Here is a 6,344-nt window from a genome sequence, read left to right as displayed (position 1 = left end):
TAAAGTGTTTGAAAATCTTATGGATGTCACTTATGCTGAGTGGGTATACTGACTGGTATGCTGCCTCTGTGATGGAAAACAGCCTGATATTCTTCACACCCATACGGATGTGAGTAATAGAAGGTAACAGAATTAGAAAACAACAGAATAAAGCTAGAATGAATATAAAATTGAGCCAGTAATTTCTTTTTCCAATACTTCAAAGTGACAGCAAATACATTTTGAGGATCATCAAAAATACACCCTTTTGCAGAAACATCAGCACCCCATCCTCCGGCCCCACAGCCTTCGACATGTAAAATGGAATAGGAGAATAATCTTCCACAGGTTATTTTCAACTATAAACATCTTGATTTAAGATTACAAAATAAAAAAAAAAGTCACACTTCATTTAAAATTTTACTATTTTACATTTCTACAATTGTGCTATATTATTCTCAAAATCAAATCTAACATTTTAATTTTCAGTACTTTTTTCAAGAAATTAAGAGTAAACAGACTTCTTATTAGTGGAGTTATCAAAAATTTACTGCACTGGAATGTCAATGATTTAGATGTTAAACAAACAAAAAACCCAACCAGATTCTTCCTTTTCTTGGTAATATAAATCATTTGTAAGTATGAACAACTTACTAAATAAGCTATTATACAGTATTACCTTTATCTGCCTGAAGATTAAAAGATTGGCCAAATATCTAAAATGAAATGATAAATCAAAAGGCAAAATATGCCAGACAGGAGGTTCTTTACCAAGCAGATTAAATCTGAGAAAATTAGGCAAGTTTCCAAACAGGAGTAGCAACAGGTTTCAGGAGACTTTTCCTTCCTAGCCCTCACGTTGACTCTCACTTGCTTCTGTGCCATAGCTTTCTGCTTCTATTAAATAGGAGTCCTGATATTTAGCTATTTTGTATGTGTAAATGATTTATCTTGTATTTTCTTCTCATTGCCTAGCTCTCCCTCCTTCTACCTCACAGACATAGATGCACACAGAGTAAAATTCATAACACACTCCTCCTAATGAACAAACTCCCACCGAGCACCAAAGTGCTTAATGATGCTCAGCAGGCAGAATTCTGCAGTTCCCCTATGTGAGCCAATATATAACAACACCACAAGTTAAAATAATATTTAGGTTGAAAACAAAAGCACTGCAAATGTAAGACGTGCTAGATTTAGTTTTCCAGACATTAATTCTGCTCCTTTGTGCCTTCACGTTTATAACAAGTGGACACAAGTGGACATCACATTGAGCAGTAAAGTTCACCGAGAATAGAACTGATTTGGAAAATGAAGTTCATAATTATCCTACGGATAATTATACACATAATAATGTATTCCCGACTAATACGTAGATTTGATGAAAATGGGAGTCCATTCTTATTTTAAGGATGTTCTCTGGAAGCATGTACAGCTGAAATGCTCAAGGTCAAACAAAACAACGCCTTAGGTTAAGATGAATATTTATTACAAACTCCTTTTGAGAAAAGAGATCAGCATAAACCACATGTTCTAGTTTTTTTCTTCCACATAACATAGCGAGAAAATGCTAAATATTTAAAGTTATTTCAGTCGGCAATAGGTGAAGATCACAAAAAGCCAACAGAAGGCGTATGTGACTTTCAAGGACAAAACTGCAATGTGGACAATGATGTATGCGTAGTTTTTTGTGTGGTGAGGATATTTTTTATTATTAATTACATATAAGATACATCTGTAAAGCTATTCTGTCAGAATATATATTAGTAAACTGTAAGCAAAAGGAAGAAAGAAGAAAAATCGTTCATTTTTACTTCATGGACACACCAGATTAGGCCTTCCTTTAGTAAAGGTGCCTCTGCAGTGCTCTCAATTTTTGCTATGCAGAAATGTTTAAAGAGAGAAAGATTCTGGTTTTCAAGATGAAATGGAAACTAGTTGCTTGAAATAAATATTTATAAACTTAAACCTTTACTGTTAAACGGAAAAACTAAGGTAGTCCTAAACAGAAAAAAATGGGCAATTGCTCTTCATTTCCAAACCATTAAAGCTTCTGTTGTGTGGAAAAAAGAATAAATAAGGTTTTGTTTTGAAGAAGCTACTTATGAGCTGGCAATTACAGCTACTGCCTCAGGCTCCTGAGGAAAAAAGCTTTCAAGTGCCAAGCTCAGCTGAGGTTCCATTAACATAGAGGGTAAGCAGAAGGCATTTCACTGGCAGAATCAGGCTTCCTCTGCCCCTGCTTAGCTAGACAATTAAAAAACATCGAGTATTGCTAATACAATACCAAACTGACTTACTACAGTCTTTTAAAAGCCATGGTACGCTAGCTTGGGCCCAGTGTTTCCACTCAGGTTCAGCATGTACTGACTGTGCTCATGTGGCTCTGCCTGGAACATGGGCATGGCGGGACAAAGTCTGCCAACAGAATGTGTGCAGACACGCTGAGAGCCCAAGTTGGCATCAATGCCTACAGTTCTACTCACAGAGAGGTGAAGGAAGCCTGTCTGCTCTGCTGAGGTCACTTATGCCTTGGCACTTGTGACAGGAAAGGCTTGAATATCCACGTTTTTCTCACACTTCTCAATTGCTTTTATTTTATGAACCTGGTTACAATATAGGTGAGAGTATCAGTATTCACCTACCATTCTTTTATATGGACAGTGAAAAAGAAGCTTTTTAAAAAATTAGCCATCTGAAAGGAGAGTTCTGCTGTATATTTAAACATGCAAATAGATATATTGATTTTCAAGTGCATTGAGCTTTCTTTGGCAATATTTTAGTGACCAATGCTTTTAAAAATCTGACAGTTTGATAAAGTAGTTGATGTGGAATTTTATGTAAAATTCAAAAACAAATATCCCTGCTCTGCTAAAAAGAGGGAAAAATTAAGCTTTTCTTGCATTACTCTTTTCTTACTCAAATACATAATAGTGTACTTTGGATGTCTAGTAATTCCCCTCCAAGTAGAGACTTGACTGGAAGCCATAAAAAACCCCTCCTATTTACTCCTAAAGATCTAGAAACCAGTAAGTCTCTCAGCTAAAAATAAAACAAACAGCCAACAACAAAAAAAAAACATCACCTCAACCATTCTTTTAAAATGCAAGATAATACATAGGGTTTTATATTCTTTAATAACAACAGAAGTCTCCTTTGAAGAAGCAGAGAAGAATAATCACTCAATTTAGAATATCCATAACTTGGGAAAGAGGAAAATCTATAATGTATCAGAACTAGGCAACAACAAAAGTTTAAAATGTTCAAATCCAGCCAATTTCTCACCAGGCTTGCACACACAGTGTTGCTAAAGCTCATTACAATGTAGCATAAATGGAGGTCTAATTAACATAACAAACCGATCCAAAAAAAAATCCCATCAACATACGTGAAAACAAACCTGATGTGTTTGAAATTCAGCCAACTACAAATTAATTCAACATAGATTACATATACAGGCAAGAAAGAGACTCCAGCAGAGTAACTGGCATTGTACTGGTATATAGGCCAGAAAGAATCCCTTAGACCCTCTATCTCCTCCCACTCACCAAGATGAATTATATTTGTGCACCATATGTTCCAGCCAGAAACAAAGCAGTGGTCAAGCTCTTATTTTTTATTGCTATAATTTATATATAAATTGAGTTATGCCTCTTCTCCCTTTCCAGGCCACTGATTCTAGGCCAAATATTTTCCTCTTTTGAAGGATGGAGATCTCTCTGTTGGGCTCCTGAGCTGTCGGTCATTTACAGCCTCTGGTGGCCTTGCTACTAACACCACACTGGCCCACCAGAGCACATGCAACACTATGGGAATATCAGTATGGCAGCAAGGAAGAATGGAAAGAAGCCTGAATAGTGTCTAAAACTATAAAAAGAATGGCCTGAGAAAAGTGCTGTGTTGGTGTTGCCATATATTCCAGTGCCCAAAGTAGTTTTACTCTGTGCTATGGAGCTAAGGGCAGAGGTAAGAGAAGACACAAGAGCCAACTACACATGGTGACAGCCAACTGTGTGGAAGATGTTCTGACACAATCCTGATGAAAGCCATTTTGTATGCTGTTCCAAATTTACAATACTGCATGAGCTCCTGGGGTTTGCTTCTGTGAGATTTATGTGAAATAAAGGTGTGAATTCACAGAGCACCAGTTATCCTACAGAACTGTTGCTCAGAAGTATCTAAATACAAATAATCTTACCACATAGTAAGTGCTCATACGAGCAATTAGTGTAGAAAATCCATACCATAGACATCAACAGACTTCCTTATGCCAAAGACTTTCAGAAACATCATTTCATCTGCCAAGAACAACCAGGTGCGCTACACTCACTCATATGTTAGGGTATAGAATGAGCATCTTTTGCCATATCATTAAAAAAAAAAAAACACTTTGGAAATCCTTTTACTACTCAGCCTGCTGCTGTGTCATCGAGCAGCAGTTATTTATGCCTTCATTGCTGGAGGAAGAATCATTTTTCTTCTTTTTTTAATTTTTTTTATTTTTTTATTGGTATGTTTCCTACATCTCAAATTATCTGAAATATTGTTTTACTTAAGTTCATATTGCTCTGCCCTTCAGGTCATAGCTGATACTATGGCCAGAATATCCTCTAAAACACTGGCAGATGTTTGTTTGAGTGGACTTTTATAGGTCTGAAGCCTCATTAGTTGTTTTCATGACCTGAATATTAATTTAGCAGAATGATTCTTAGGCCCTCTATCTTAACACTCAGGAAATTCTGAGTAGTATTCAGTTACCATTATTTAGAATAATATGGATTAATTTAACAAATACATTTTATGCCAATAAAATTCTGCTTAAATATAGCAAATAATTAATGAAATCTCTACAATAAACCTAAGTATCTCAAGTCAAGTTGACCCAATAAAATTAAATTGTTGGGTCAAGTGGCAAATGAAAGATATTCAAGATTGGTAACACCTCATTAAAAACCATTTCAGCTGCCCTAAGGCAAGATTTTAATACACAGTAATTGTCTACTCAGAGTGAATCTTTTTTCAGCTATATGAATAATGCAAAATAACTGTTTCAATATTCTTGTTTATATCTTTAACAGATTCATTATAGCATCAAAAGGAAACCAAGGCAGTTTTAAATTTTTGTGCAACTTTCACAATTTCACAAGTAGGAGAAGGATAAAAACACTCTCTTTTTGCAAGTGCAAACTTTCCTTGTAGGGGAAAAAAAAAGAAGAAAATTGATTTAATTAGGATAACTGTGAATCCCAAGGAATTAGTATTGCTGCTACATCTACATTCATCTTGTTGCTCCAATAAAACTGTAAACAAATAATAGGACACCAGTAATAGTAATTTAAACAGTGTGAATGATGTCTATCACTGCACCACAGAAAATTACAAAATGTTTTCCAATTGTCTCTGTAAAGTTTTGTGTGCGTTCAGCATTTTAACAAAGCATATCAGTAAGCAGCAGAACAAAAATGGCTTTCAGTGTAGGTTAGTACAAATTCTGATAAATCTCAAAAGTCACCTCACCATCAGAAGATAATCAGACTCCTCAATCTACCTGTAGAAAAAGAATGCTAGTACCACCCTTAACAATAAATAAATGATGTTAATATAGCTTTTGTTATACTGCTACATCGTACATTTAATCTGCTATTAAATATTGATTGGCTGTCTGTTTTCTGCTGTGCCAATCCTGATTATGGGGAGGTAAAAAGCTCCAGAGCCTGAACCTGGAGTTTCCTGAGGGCACAAGTATCAGCACAGAAAAGATTTAGATCTAAAACAGGGAAGCTTCAAAAGAAGTTCTTTTGCAAATGAGTGGCATTTGTATTCCTCAGTGATTTGTATGTCTCAATGATAATGTTTCTCAGCCTTGAAAACTTTCACCAAACTTCTGTTTCTAATATGTTTATGTAATGCTGTTGAGGTTAATTGGAACCTTTCTCTTAAAAAAGAAACACAACTCAGAATCCAGTAAATCAGAGTCTAGTAAAAGCATTTGCTTGACAATTGCTGATTTGATTAAACTTCCTGCAAGACTTAATAAACTGAGATAATTTTCAGGACCTTGTCCAAAATTGATTTTTTTTTTTTTCCAAATTACAACAACATTTACTTTTTGTATTACTGTTATTTTTTAGAATTTTTTTATGACAAGTAGTAGTGATGCTAACAGGACTAAAGCTGTATTACAAAAATTCGCAGACTGCCCAAGCAGGCACTGCATACTTTAATAATAGCAGTGAAAACCAGCTGGGCTTGCACAGATTTTCCAAAATGTGGGTATCAATGCTAAAAACAGATATTAGATAAGAAGTGCATAGTCTGAAGCCCTCTGAAGAAATTGGGAGTATTTGTGCTCTCTTTCCTATTGA

Source organism: Centrocercus urophasianus, unplaced genomic scaffold (genome assembly GCF_019232065.1).
Source record: "Centrocercus urophasianus isolate 14NV4802_14NV808 unplaced genomic scaffold, USGS_Curo_1.0 seq_24, whole genome shotgun sequence".
Taxonomy (NCBI): Eukaryota; Metazoa; Chordata; class Aves; order Galliformes; family Phasianidae; genus Centrocercus; species Centrocercus urophasianus.
Note: the sequence above shows the minus strand (reverse complement) of the source record.